General features: G+C 39.6%; 1 pseudogene; it reads left to right on the top strand.

The window, feature by feature from the left end:
* Positions 1-13,648: 13,648 nt before the first annotated feature.
* LOC112865938 (non-POU domain-containing octamer-binding protein pseudogene) lies at positions 13,649-15,547 on the top strand (annotated as a pseudogene).

Genomic DNA, 15,547 nt, shown 5'->3' with positions numbered 1-15,547 from the left:
TTCCAAACTGCCCTACATACATAAGCACATACATGGAAGTTCTCCTCCTAAAGAGTTCCTTTCATCATATTCTCTATTTGAAATTCCCTTACCTCCACAAAAAAATCCCAATTTTAGCCTGCAATTCAGGTTGCTTTGTAGCTTGGTTATTCATTGCCTTTCCAGTTTTATTTGTTGCTATTTGTTTACACCAGCAGTTCTCAAAATTTTGGTCTCATGACCCCTTTACATTTTTAAATGTAGCTGATACCTACTGAAAGTTACCATGTTTGAAATTAAAACTGAGAAATGTTGAAAAGATTTATTGACTTGTTTAAAAATAATAATAAGCAGGAGCACCTGGGTGGCTCATTCAGTTAAGCATCTAACTTTTGATTTCAGATCAGGTCATGATCTCATAGTTCAGGACTTCAAGCCCCACATCCAGCTGTGCACTGACATCATGGAGCCTGCTTGGGATTCTCCCTCTCCCTCTTTCTCTGCCCCTCCCCACTCGCTCACTCTGAAAATAAGCTTAAAAAATAAACTTAAAAAATTATTTAAAAAATAACAATACGCACATTACATCCTACTATAAATATCTTTTTATCAAAACCAAATGTATTTTCCAAATTAAATAAATTTAGTGAAAAGAATAGCACTTTTATTTTTGCAAGTTTCTTGACTAGTTGTCTTAATAGAAGACAGCTGATTCTGATATGTTTTGCACTCAATGTTGTTTTAGTTCAAATATATGAAGAAAATATGGCCTTATGCAGATACACAGTTGGAAAGAGGAAAAGTATTTTAAAAGCTTTATAGATAACCATAGATATTCTCTTCTGATACCAATATTCAACAAGTGGTAAACTTTCTCAAAGATTAGCTACAACGAGTAATCTGAGACCAAATCGATGGTCTTTGTACTCTGCTACATTACAATCCATTGCACTCTGAGAGGATCTTTTACTAGGTGCATGATTTTGATCTCTCGGACTCCCTAAAGGGTCTCAGGCACCCCAGGGTTACTTAGACTGCACTCCAAGAACCAAGTTCTATATAAACCCTCTGCATTCTGTATCTCTTGTTTTTAAAGTGTAGCCAGTCGTGTTTTCATGGCTGTGTCTCACCTACACAGCCAGAGGCTGGCTTGTCCACTAACCCCCAATGTGGTACATCTCAGACCGATTACTAAAGGTCAGGGTCCTGCTCTGGCTCCTTTCAAGAGCAGTACTGGAAAAAGCAATAGGGAGAGTCACTTTGCAGTTAAGGCACAGCCATGTAGATGAACTGCAGGGCTGGGTGAGAGGTCATCAGAAATCCTTGTCTGTGCCTGTTAAACTGGTCACTCTTTGTGTGAGAAAAGCCAATCTGGAATTGCAGAATGTTGTGTTAATTCTGCTCTTTGCTATAGTTGAATAAAATAAAAACACTGTGTGGGTGGGAAAAATCATAATAAAATAAAATGGGGACACCAGGGTGGCTCAGTCGGTTAAGCATCCGACTCTTAACTTCAGCTCAGGTCATCATCTCATAGTTCATGAATTCTAGCCTGGCATTGGGCTGTGTGCTGACAGTGCAGAGCCTGCTTGGGATTCTCTCTCTCTCTCTCTCTCTCTCTCTCTCCCTCTCTCTGCTCCTCCCGTGCCTCTCTCTCTCTCCCTCCCCAAATAAATAAATAACATTCAAAATAAAATAAAATAAAATAAAATGTACCCAGGATTTTGTTTTTATTCAGTAAAGCCAACTGATCAGCAGACAACTGCCACTGAAAAGATGGTGGGTTACTTACAGTTCCCAGGGAGAGGAGGCACAACATGCTACCCAGGGCCACAGGAAGCACCGCGGTCAGTCTGGAGGCACAACAAGCCAGGGGAAAGCGTGGCCAAAAGACTTGATTGCAGTTTTCATGGGACAGAACAGATGAGGCAGGGTGAGCAGCTGAACAGGTTTAGGATCAGATAGTTTGAATAACTTCTGTGGGCTCGGGGCTACAGGTGTGGTCTCTCTGGTTGTCTGCTACCTGGCCCTTGGGTGGTTTTGGGCAGGAAAATTGTGTCCTGAAGTGCAGGAGCCTGATAAAAGGAGGCAGGTGGTGGGTAGGGGCATGGGATTGGTTGGTTTACATATCAAAAGTGTGCTTGTCCTCTGAAGGCCAGTGGTTTGCTATCCGTAGGAATTAGCTACCTACCCCTTAGAGGGGAAGTCTGTCCTCAGGACAACAAGGCACCAGGATGTCAAAGCATCAAGAAACAAAAAATAAGTATACCTGAAACTAATATAACATCATGGATCAACTATACTTCAATTAAAAATTAAAAATTAAAATTAGAAACATGATTAATACGCCTTTCAGTTTGGTTTACTTACTTTCTCATAGTATACCAGATATATTCTGGCCCCATCCCTTTTCTCAATCCTCTTAACCCCTAAATTTGTTGTACCTATTTATAGTCTTCTCATCCACCAAGACCGAGCTCAAAGCTCCCCTCTACTTTAAAGATTTCCCTGACAAATAATTTGGTGTTTCATCAATTGTGCATTCCTCTGCAACACCACTTGAATTATTGCCCTATGTTGTTATTTAACTTTCTTTGGGTATAAGCTAAATTTCTCCAATTAGATTGTTAATTTCTTGAGATCGGCAACCTCATTTTATCCTGTTCAGATCTTCCAGACTGTCTACCTTTACTCTGTGTGTGTAAACCTGCAGCCACTACCCAGGAATGAGCCTCTAGCATCATTGATCTGTCTTGGCTCATACTGTCTTGCCACTGTCTCCTCATTTCCTCTGCTCCTAACCTCTTGCCAGATCTCCTCTCCATGGTTCTTCCCTTTGAGCTGGATGGATGCCTCCTACTGGTCCTTTGCCTTTACTTCTCAGGGAGTCTGAACTTGTTTCTCAGAGCGCATTTACTTCTTGTCGTTCTGGCCCTTGTCCATCTTCTGGGATCTTCCCTCAACTTTTTCATGAGTTGCAGGAAGCGTGAAACAGATATAAGGCTTGGATTATCATAGACTTTACATAGATGTGTGTGGAACTATAGCTTTATAACCTTTTAAGTCACACTGTTTTCAGTAATTTGAGATTTTATACACAATTTGTGTCATCAAAAACAATCAACACTTTAACGAGCCTCTTCTGTGTTCCCCATCCTATGTCTTAAGAACTGTAAGATAATTTATGAAAAATAGGTGAATACTTTGTTTTCACTGTCTTGTCTGACATATAAATCTTTGCCTAAAGGAGTTGGAAAGCCATCTCAACCTTCTCTGATTTGGTTAAATGAGTCCTATTTGAAAGATTTTTCTGAAACAAAACCTCATTAATGTCATTTAACTAAAAACAATATTATGGTGGGGTATTTAGAACTATATTTTTCTTTCTTAGCTCTGACTCAATATCAGAGTTTGTACTAGTTGGATTAGATGAAGTCAATAAACAACAACAAAATTTTTTTCTTTCTTTTTTTTTAAGTGAACCCTTCATGCACCATAGGGCTTGAACTCACAACCCTGAAATCAAGAGTTGCATGCTCTACCAATTGAACCAGCCAGACACTCCTAAACAAAAAAAAATGTTTTAAAGGTATTTGGGAACTAGCTAAAGAAAGAGATGTGCTTCTAATATGCCTTTGTTTAAACCTTCAGATCCCTTTATGAAGACAAAGATCATGAACATTTTATTTTCTTTTTTTAATTTTTTTATGTTTATTTATTTTTGAGAGAGAGGGACAGAATGTGAGCAGGGGAGGGGCAGAGAGAGAGGGAGACACAGAATCCGAAGCAGGCTCCAGGCTCTGAGCTGTCAGCACAGAGCCCGATGTGGGGCTCGAACCCACTAACTGTGAGATCATGACCTGAGGCAAAGTCGGACACTTAACCGACTGAGCCACCCAGGTGCCCCAATTAAATTTTCTTTTTTTAAATAGGCTTCACACCCAAGCACACCCAAGCGTGGAGCTTGAACTCATCCTGGAGATTAAGACCTGAGCTGAGATCAAGAGTTGGACACTTAACTGACTGAACTACCCAGGTGCCCCAAACGTTTTATTTTCTTTCTTTCTTTCTTTTTTTTAATGTTTATTTATTTTTGAGAGAGAGAGAGAGAGAGACAGAGACAGAGTGCAAGTGGGGGAGGGGCAGAGAGAGAGAGGGAGGCACAGAATCTGAAGCAGGCTCCAGGCTCTGAGCTGTCAGCACAGAGCCTGATGTGGGACTTGAACCCACGGACTGGGAGATCATGGCCTCAGCCAAAGTCAGACGTTTAACCAACAGAGCTACCCAGGCGCTCCACATTTTATTTTCTAATGAGGGCAAGAAACATGTGTTGGGTATTCAAGTGGTAAAGTCATTCATTTGTTACACTTAGGTTTTCATTTTGCCGTTTCTCTGATAACTGATTTGCCTGGATTCTGCTAGTGTGCGAATTAATGTGGAACACAAAGGTGACGTCATTTTAAGTGGAATATGGAAGATGTTAATCTTAGTGGCAAAAGGTTAAATAGTAATTTGGTAGTAGATTAAGACTCCCATACAGGGTATTTAGAAGAATATGGCATTTGATATCATGATCTTTGTTTTCAGCATCTAAGATTTGATTCTTAGACACAGAGATGTTTTGTGGAAGAATATTGTTCTCTATTTTCTCATTATGGATGACCTCATGATGGATTATGCAACTCATTATGGATATATCATCTACAAATTGATCTTTTTTTTAAGTTTATTTATTTATTTTGAGAGAGAGAGAGAGAGAGACAGAACACACAAGTGGGGGGGGGGGGGAGGGGGCAGAGAGAGTAGAAAGAGAGAATCCCAAGCAGGCTCTGAACTGTCAGCATGGAGCCTGATGCAGGGCTTGAACTCACAAACTGCGAGATTATGACTTGAGCAGAAACCAAGAGTTGGACGCTTAACCGAATGAGCACCCAGTCATCCCTACAAATTGATCTTAACCTTCTTTGGAATCACTTAACTTTGAGGACTTTCCCAGCCTGAATTTTAAAATGTGTCTTAAATTTATCGTCCTTTGTACAGCTTTCATTTTAATTAAGTTATGCTCATTGTCTTAAATGTATCTCCTACAAACTACAAAGAAATCTTCCCCACTTTTAATACACTAGTATTTCATTAAGAGATATATTATCAATTTACCAATTCCTGTCATAGTTTTATATGCTGTTTTTAAATGATTATAATACTATTTACTAAACTTTTATAATCAGATGAAAAATAATGCATGACTGTGTGTTTTGAAAAATAGGGTTATGCATGTATGAGATACAGTTTTTAAACTCTGATCATATTCCTTCTTAACATCTATGTTTCTTAAGTTATAGATTTAATAATTGGGCTGGTTTTCAGATAATAAGATCCAATATAGCTTATCAGTCTGATGATGTCTTTCTGGGTTTATTTTGAGAGTTTCTCCATTCTTCTTGAGGTACAATATACTGCAACCATAAAACTATTTTCACAGCTTTTAGAGTATGGTTTTATAGAAAAGTAAGTAAATGTTTTCTGCATTATTTATAAATGTCTTTTCTAATCAGCAAAACTAAAAGGCAACTGACAGAATGGGAGAAGATATTTACAAATGACATATCAGATAAAGGGTTAGTATCCAAAATCTATAAAGAACTTATCAAACTCAATGCCAAAAAAACAAATAATCCAGTGAAGAAATGGGCAAAAGACATGAAGAAACACTTCTCCAAAGAAGACATCTAGATGGCCAACTGACACATGAAAAAATGCTCAACATCACTCATCATCAGGCAAATACAAATCAAAACCACAATGAGATACCACTTCACACCTGTCAGAATGGCTAACACGAACAACTCGGGCAACAACAGATGTTGGCGAGGATGCAGAGAAAGAGGATCTCTTTTGCATTGTTGGTTGGGAATGCAAGCTGGTGCAGCCACTCTGGAAAACAATATGGAGGTTCTTCAAAAAACTAAAAATAGAACTACCCTACGACCCAGCAATTGCACTACTAGGCATTTATCCATGGGATACAGGTGTGCTGTTTCGAAGGGACATATGCACCTCCAAGTTTATAGCAGCACTATCAACAATCACTATCAACAATAGCCAAAGTATGGAAAGAGCCCAAATGTCCATCGATGGATGAATGGATAAAGAAGATGTGGTATATATATATATATATATATATATATATATATATATATATATATACACACACACACACACACTGGAGTATTACTCAGCAATCAAAAAGAATGAAATCTTGTCATTTGCAACTACGTGGATGGAACTGGAGGGTATTATGCTAAGTGAAATTAGTCAGTCAGAGAAAGATAAAAATCATACGACCTCACTCATATGAGGACTTTAAGAGACAAAACAGATGAACATAAGGGAAGGGAAACAAGAATAATATAAAAACAGGGAGGGGGACAAAACAGAAGAGACTCATAAATATGGAGAACAAACTGAGGGTTACTAGAGGGGTTGTGGGGGGGGATGGGCTAAATGGGTAAGGGGCACTAAGGAATCTACTCCTGGAATCACTGTTGCACTATATGCTAATTTGGATGTAAATTTTAAAAAATAAAAAATAAGATAAAAAAATAATGTCTTTTCTATTTAAAAATATTAAATATTTTAAAAATCTTAAATACCTTAAAGTGTGGAGGGTGATCCACCACTGCATTTGCTTGTCATGGAGTTCAACAATGTCACTTAACATTTATGGCACTTCCACTTTGGTATGCTACCATGTCTAAAGTTATTTATTATTAAACTTATTTTTTTTTTAATTTTTAACGTTTTTATTTATTTTTGAGACAGAGAAAGGGCGAGGGAGGGGCAGAGACAGAGGGAGACACAGAATCAGAAACAGGCTGCAGGCTCTGAGCTGTCAGCACAGAGCCCGACAAGGGGCTTGAACCCATGAACTGTGAGATCATGATCTGAGATGAAGTCGGAAGCTCAACCCACTGAGCCACCCAGGTGCCCCTATTAAACTTATTGAACAAGGCAATTTAACATAGTATAATAATAAATAGAGATGGTAAAATGTTTCCTCCACAAGAAAACTTTCCAGTTCTTGCCTTGATCTTTTCTTACAGTGATTGCCCTGATATCTCTAGGAGAGAGACCTACAGTAAGCTTGTTTGGGCCCTCCTTTATTATATTGACACTATGATACTTATAACTTCTTCCCTTACACTTTGTTAATTAGTTGGGCCCATAATCTTTACAGATTTTCTATTTCTAGTCTAATTATTTCCGCTCCTGAAGTCGTTAATATTCTCCATTGTTTAAAATTTGCTAGTTCAGGGCTCCTGAGTGGCTCAGTCAGTTAAGCGTCCAACTCTTGACTTTGGCTTAGGTCATGATCACACAGTGCATGAGATCGAGCAAGGAAACTGCTTGGGATTCTCTCTCTCTGCCCTTCCCACCGTATGCTGTCTCTCTCAAAATAAATAAATTAATTAAAAAAAATTGTGCTAGTTCATTCTCATCTTCATACATTTGCCCTGAATTTCCCTCCCAGATGGTGTGGGGCCTTGGTGACCCAAGACTGGGTTAATGTGTGACAGTCACAGAATTTTATGTCTAAGAAGATCTGAAACACAGAACTGACAGCAAATCTGGGACAAGCCTGGCAGAGAGTTGAACTGGTATGAATGTTGAATGTGTTTGCCAAAATGGTAATTAGAAGGGGAACAGCAGAGTAGAGGGAATGTGACACAGGCTGGGAATCAGATGTACTGAGTGGAATAAGCCAGTTCATAACAGAAAGCAGGAGGGAGATGCCTAGCAAGACTTTTTTTTTTTTCTTTCTATGTAAGGCTTGAAGATGGATGGGAGCTTCTAATAGGGTACTTGAGGCCATGCCCATGGATGGAATCAAAGCAACTCAGGACATGGAGAATGCTCAGGTGCATTTGTTCAACCAACAGTTGTTTACACGTCCACTCAGTGCAGGTGATCCAAAACTGTAAGTCACGTTTTTGGTACATTAGAGAGGTATTATTTGATATTATATATACCTTTTTTTTGGTGCAAAGAAAACTTAAAGCTTTTTTAGGACATCTTGTCTCTACACTTAACTTGAGACCCATAAAATGTCTTATTAAAAATGTGAATATACTTGTAGAAAATACGGTGAATTCTTGCAACAAATGCAGTTTCTTGTTCCTTATGTAAATCTTTGGAATGTTTCTTCAACTGACAATTGCCCTTGATGAAAAAGAATAGATAAACTTCAACTAAAGTGAGAACATGACAAGATATTTGGGGAAAATCCACTTAAGATGCATGTATGCTGGGTTAGAAGGAGTGTATTAATTATGCCCCAAAAGAGGATCTTAGCATTTTGAAGTTGGTTTCCTAAAGCTATTAGTTCACATTTAGTGTTTTAGAAATTACTGGAAGCAAAAATAGGAATATAATTCTACCTGTTATAAAACCATGTTATGTCTCTACTTAGAATGTTTCACTTCAAATAAGGCTACAGTGATCATGGAAAGGATCAAAAAAAAGGAACCCAAACTGGACAGAGATAAAGACAGACTTAAAAAAAAATAACTCTTATGTATTTTAGAGAAAGAAAGACTTAAAAAAATAGGATCTTAGGAAGATATAACTGAGTACAAATATTGAATAAATTCTGAATACTAAAATTAGGCTGTATCTTTTAAAGTAAAAAGTGGTACATTTTAGGATAATTGTCTATTCTATAGACTCTAAATGTGGCTATCTATTGCCTTAAAGTGACTTTTTTTTTTTTTTAATGTTTATTTATATTTGGGACAGAGAGAGACAGAGCATGAACGGGGGAGGGGCAGAGAGAGAGGGAGACACAGAATCGGAAACAGGCTCCAGGCTCTGAGCCATCAGCCCGGAGCCCGACGTGGGGCTCAAACTCACAGATCGCGAGATCGTGACCTGGCTGAAGTCGGACGCTTAACCGACTGCGCCACCCAGGCGCCCCTAAAGTGACATTTTAAATCTCAATTGTGTGTTGATATTTTACCTGTCTTTAGTGCCTGCCCAGGTGTTTGTTCTTCTGACTGTACCTCTACAGAGATTCATGGAGTTCAATCATCATAGCCTAATAAACATCATTAAATGACGAATACAAAATGAAATCAAGTATAAATAAATAATTTCTTTACATTAAAACTAAAAAAAGACAGTTCATTACATTCGCATGATGAAGATTAAGTGAATATTATTTTTAAAAATAGCAAAATAGTTTGACATTCACCGGCAAAATGGATTAGTCAGTAAATACTTATTAAACTCTATGTAAAATATATAAAAATTTGATGTGTTATAATGAGGTATTATCCATATGACCTTAAGGTAAATAGAAAGGGCTGTGTATGTATGTATGTATGTATTTATTATTGCTATTTTTAAAAGTAATCTCTACGCCCATGGGGCTTAAACTCACAACCCTGAGATCAAGAGTCTCATGCTCCACTGACTGAGCTAGCCAGGCTCACCGAAAGGGCAATGTTTTTCATTTTGGCCAGTTTAGGTCCCTGAAATTTGTTTCAAAGTTTGCATCTGTGTATTGTAGTTAAGGCCATCCTGGTTGATTCCAGGAGTGAGGCAATGTCGCCACCTACTGTGCAGACCATGGTAATGATGATGATAAAGGGAAAAATGAGTAATTTTCCAGTTTTAAATAAATTATGAGGTAAATATTAAGCTAATTTTGAGTGTGATTACATTATACCACTCCTCAATTGTATCATCAGTGTACTGGATTACTGAGAACCAAACAATTGATCCTAGTTTTGTCAAGCTAGGCCTTTGTAGCCGTGTGCTTTTAAGGTAAACCTCCTATTTTTTTTTTTTTGTTTTACTTTGAGTGTAATTGACATACAATGTTACATTAGTTTCAGGTATTCAACTTAGTGATTTGACAGGTTTATACATTACGCTATGTTCATGTGTAGCTACCATCTGACCTGTTACATCACTATTATAATACCATTGACTCCCTCTTATTCTCATGACTTCTCCTACCATTATTTTACTACTATCAACTCTCTCTTTATGTCTGTTAATATTTGCTTTATGTATTTAGGTGTTCCAGTGTCAGGTGCATAGATATTTGCAATTGTTATATTCTCTTGTTGGATTGACCCCCTTATCATTATGTAAGGACTTTGTCTCTTGTTAGTTTTTGTTTTAAAGTCTGTTTTGTCTGATACACGTATTGCTATCCCAGCTTTTTTTTTTTCTTCCATTTGCCTGGTGAGTGTCTTCCATCCTTTTACTTTCAGTCTGTCTGCACCCTTAGGTCTGAGGGGAGTCTCTGCAGGCAGCATATAGATAAGTCTTGCTTTTTTATCCATTCCCCACCCTATGTCTTTTGATTGGAGTATTTAGGCATACTGATAGGTATGTATTTATTGCCATTTTAAATTTATTTTCTAGTTACTTGTGTAGTTCCTTGTTCGATTCTTCTTGCTCTCTTTGTGACTGATGAGTTTCTATAGTGTTACATTTGGCTTTCTTTCACTTTATTTTTTGTATATCTACCAAAAGTTTGGGTTTGTGGTTACTGTGAAGTTGATATATAACATCTGAAGTAAATAGCAGTCTATATAGATACGACGGTCATTTAAGTTCAAACACGTGCCAAACACAAACACACAGAAAAAAGGGGGGGGGACCTTCTTTTTCTTTACCCTCTTCCCTTCCAACTCCCTTCTCTACATTTTACATATATGTTGTCATATTTTACATCTTTTTATTCATAACTTTCTCATGTTTAATTAGAACTATTTCTTTTCCATTTAAAGAATTTCCTTTAACATTTCTTGGAAGGCTGGTGTAGTGGTGATAAACTCCTTTAACTTTTGCTTGTCTAGGAACCTCTTTACCTCACTTTCCAATCTGAATAAATTTTCCTGGTAAAGTATTCTTGGTTGCAGGTTTTTTTTCCTTTCAGCACTTTGAATATACCATGCCATTACATTCTGGCCTGCCAAGTTTCTGCCAAAAACTCAGCTGACAGCCTTTTAAGTTTTTCCTTGTAGATAACTTTTATTTCTCTCTTGCTGTCTTTAAGATTTTTCTCTTAATTTTTAAACTTTGACATTTTAATTATTATGTGCTGTGATGTGGAACTCCTTGGCTTCATCTTATTCTCTGTGCTTCTTGGACTTGGATGTCTATTTCCTTCCCTAGTTTAGGGAAGTTTTCAGTTATTATTTCTTCAAACATGTTTTCTACACCTTTCTTTCTTCTTCTTCTGGGACCTCTATAAGTGTGAATCTGTGTTTCCTTGATGTTGTTTAAGAGATCTCTTAATCTACGTTTATTTTTTAATTAATTAAAAAAGAGAGAGAGAGAATCCCAAGCATGCTCCCTGCTGTCAGCATGTAGCCTGATGCAGGGCTCGAATCCATGAACTGTGAGATCATGACCTGAGCCGAGATCAAGAGTCGAATGCTTTAACCAACTGAGACACCCAGGTGCCCCAATCTATCCTTATTTTTAAAAAAAAAATTAAATTATTTTATATTTAAAATTATTTTATTTAACACTATTCAACTTGTGTGCTTTCCACTGCCCTATCTTCTAGATCATTGATATGTTCTTGTGTATCCTGTAATCTACTGTTGATTCCCTCTAGTGTGCTTTTTATTTCAGTTATTGTATTATTCAGCTCTGATTAGTTCTTGTTATTTTTTTAAACTCAAAAAAATTTTTTAATGTTTATTTATTTTTGAGAGAGAGAGAGAGACAGAGCATGAGGAGGAGAGGGGCAGAGAGAGAGGGAGATACAGAATCTGAAGCAAGCTCCAGCCTTTGAGCTGTCAGCACAAAGCCTGACTCGGGGCTGGAACTCTGAGATCATGACTGAACGGAAGTCCTACGCTCAACCAACTGAGCCACCCAGACACCCCAACTGAGGTTTTTTTCTTGTTCTTTCTTTTGTAGCATATTCTTCTGTGTCCCCATTTTGCTTGACTTTCTCTATTTATTTCTATGGATTAGGCAGAATCGCTACTTGTCCAAAATTGAAGGAGTGATCTTGTGTATGGTGTCCCTATGTGTGCCTGGTGAGTTTTGCTAGCTGGCTGGAGCTGTGGCTGTGTATGCTAGTTACCTCTTTTGAACTGTGACTTTTTACAGAAAGAAGAAAATGAAGAAGAGAGAAAGAAGAAAGAAAAGTACGAAAATACGAAAAAAAAGAGAAAGAAAACAAAATTAAAAAGAACAAAAATTAAAACAAGACAAATTAGAATTATAAAAGTAAAATATAGGGGCGCCTGGGTGGCTCAGTCGGTTGAGCATCCGACTTCAGCTCAGGTCATGATCTCACAGTCTGTGACTTCAAGCCCTGCGTCGGGCTCTGTGCTGACAGCTCAGAGCCTGCAGCCTGCTTCGGATTCTGTGTCTCCCTCTCTCTCTGACCTTCCCCCGTTCATGCTCTGTCTCTCTCTGTCTCAAAAATAAATATTTAAAAAAATTAAAAAAAATAAATAATAAAAGTAAAACATATTTAAAACTTTTTTTAATTAAAAAAAACATTAAAAAACACAGTTTATTTTCTGTGCTCCAGCACCACAGAGGCTGGTGTGGGCTTATGGAGCCTGGGTGCTGAAGTTTCAAGGTCACTGTGAGGCAGACCCTGTCCCAGTCTGAGCTTTTAAGGTGAAGTGGGAGAGAGTATCCCTGCAGCTCCTCAGCCCTTTAATACTGAGACTTCTATTTCTATATCCCAGTGCTTACCAGGACTGGTGTGGGCTTGTGGACCCTGGGCTTGCTGAGGTTACAAGCTCCTTGTGATAACCAGACCTGGCAGTTATGGCATTCGGCCTGCCTGTCAGGGCATCAGACCCGCCCATTATGGTGTCCAGACCCTGCTCTGGTCTGGGCTTTTAAGGTGGGGTGGGAACATAAACTCTGTCATTCTCTAGTCCCTCTGACCTGGAGAGCTTTCCTGTAGTTCCTTCATTCTTGGTGAAGCTCTACTGTTGTCTTCTATATCCTAGTTGCCCTTTTAAACCACCGCTTTTTTTTCTGTGCACAAGCAGAGGGATCTGTTCCCATCCCCCAATACTATCCCTCCCCACTGCTGTTCACAGTTTAGAGGGTTGGAAGTTTCCTTTGTTACCTTGTTTGCATTTCTCTTGCTGTTCTCTTGTCATTCTATCATTGGTTGTTTAGTAACTATTCAGTCAGCCCTCAGTTCTTCCTCAGCAGGAATTATTCTATTAATTGGTTCTATTAATTTGGTATGTTCCATGGAGAAGGTGAGTTCAAGGTCTTCCTATGTTGCCATCTTGGACTGTAAGTCCTCAGGATCTTTCTTTAAAACACATACACACATATGCACACACACAATTTTCTGAATTCGTGTCTTTTTCTCTTCTCCAACCCTTTCGTCAGGACCTTTTAATGTTAGTATTGTTTCCATTTATCCTTTACTTTTCCATAAGCTGATTTCCAAAGTGGTCTTTTTCTTTTCTTTCTAGACTTCCCATACAGTTTCTCTTTTTATTTTGCTAAAGATCCAATCTATCCAATTTGTGAGAGTTTTGTTTTTGTTTTTGTGTTTTTAGTTTTTTTGAGAGAGAGAGAGAGAGAGAGAGAGAGAGAATGAGTGGGGTTGAAGCAGAGAGAGGAGAGAGGGAGAGAGAATTCCACGCAGTCTCAGGACAGTGGAGGCCGTGTAGCATTGCCGTTACTCTGAGGAGAACAGTCGGTAGAGGGGTGCAAAAATGCAGAGCAATAAAACCTTTAACTTGGAGAAACAAAACCATACTCCAAGGAAGCTTGATCAGCATCATCACCAGCAGCACCACCAACAGCAACAGCAACAGCCACCACTGCCACCAATACCTGCAAATGGACAGCAAGCCAGCAGCCAAAATGAAGGCTTGACTATTGACCTGAAGAATTTTGGGAAACCAGGAGAGAACACCTTCACCCAACATCGCCGGCTCTTTGTGGGCAATCTTTCCTGCTGACATCACTGAGGAGGAGATGAGGAAACTACTTGAGAAATACGGGAAGGCAGGTGAAATCTTCATTTATAAGGATAAGGGCTTTGGCTTTATCCACTCGGAAATGCGAACCCTAGCGGAGACTGCCAAAGTAGAGCTGGACAACATGCCAATTCGTGGAAAGCAGCTGCGTGTGCACTTTGCCCGCCATAGTGCATCATTCACGTCCGGAACCTTCCTTGGTATGTTTCCAACGAACTGCTGGAGGAAGCTTTTTCTGTGTTTGGCCAAATGGAAAGGGCTGTAGTCTTCATGGATGATTGAGGAAGGCCTTCAGGAAAAGGCATTGTTGAATTCTCAGGGAAGCCAGCTGCTCGGAAAGCTCTGGACAGGTGCAGTGAAGGCTCCTTCTTGTTAACCACATTTCCTCAGCCTGTGGCTGTGGAGCCCATGGACCAGTTGGATGATGAAGAGGGATTCCAGAGAAGCTGGTTATAAAGAACCAGCAATTTCATAAGGAGCGAGAACAGGCACCCAGATTTGCACAGCCTGGCTCCTTTGAGTATGAGGATGCCGTAGGCTGGAAGGCACTCATTGAGAGGAGAAGCAGCAGCAGGACCAAGTGGATCGCAATATCAGGAAAGCTCGTGAGAAGCTGGAGATGGAGATGGAGGCTGCTCGCCATGAACACCAAGTAATGTTAATGAGACAGGATTTGATGAGGCGTCCAGAAGAACTCCGGAGGACCGAAGAGCTGCACAACCAAGAAGTGCAAAAACGAAAGCAACTGGAGCTCAGGCAGGAGGAGGAGCGCAGGCGCCATGAAGAAGAGATGCGGCGGCAACGGGAAGAAATGATGCAGCGACAGCAGGAAGGATTCAAGGGAACATTCCCTGATGCAGAGAACAGGAGATACGGATGGGCCAGATGGCTATGGGAGGTGCTTTGGGCATAAACAACAGAGGCGCCATGCCCCCTGCTCCAGTGCCAGCTGGTACCCCAGCTCCTCCAGGACCTGCCACTATGATGCCAGATGGAACCTTGGGATTGACCCCACCAACAACTGAACGCTTTGGCCAAGCTACTACCATGGAAGGAATTGGGGCCATTGATGGAACCCCTCCTGCGTTCAACCGTGCAGCTCCCGGAGCTGAATTTGCTCCAAACAAACATTGCTGATACTAATAAAAATTTCAGTGTCTCGTTTCCCAAAAACCCTTAAAAGAAGGACCCTTTCTGGACTAGCCAGAATTCTGCCCTGGAAGAGTGTTAGGGGTTTCTCCCAATAGTTAGGTCTTCCTTGCCTGTACTACTCTAAGGGAGTATGCTGGAGGCCGAGGGCAAGGGGGGACGATAAAATTTAACAAATCAGTTCTGTGTGGTATATCGTCTAGCTAATTGATTCTGTGTAGTGCATTCCTGAAGTCTCCTGTGATTGTTGAGGGCCTGGGGTGGGGGTGGGGGAACCATGACAACATGGAGCCAGTTAGACCCCCTGTTAATCTTGCTCACTCCATTCTTTCTCCATCCTGTTCTATTTGCTTTCTCATTCTTACACCCTCCAAACCCAGAGACACTGCCACCTACACCACAAAAACAAACATCCCCCA

This window comes from Puma concolor, chromosome C1 (genome assembly GCF_028749965.1).
Source record: "Puma concolor isolate L17-30 chromosome C1, mPumCon1.1.hap2, whole genome shotgun sequence".
Taxonomy (NCBI): domain Eukaryota; kingdom Metazoa; phylum Chordata; class Mammalia; order Carnivora; family Felidae; genus Puma; species Puma concolor.
This window is presented reverse-complemented; position numbering and strand designations above follow the sequence as displayed.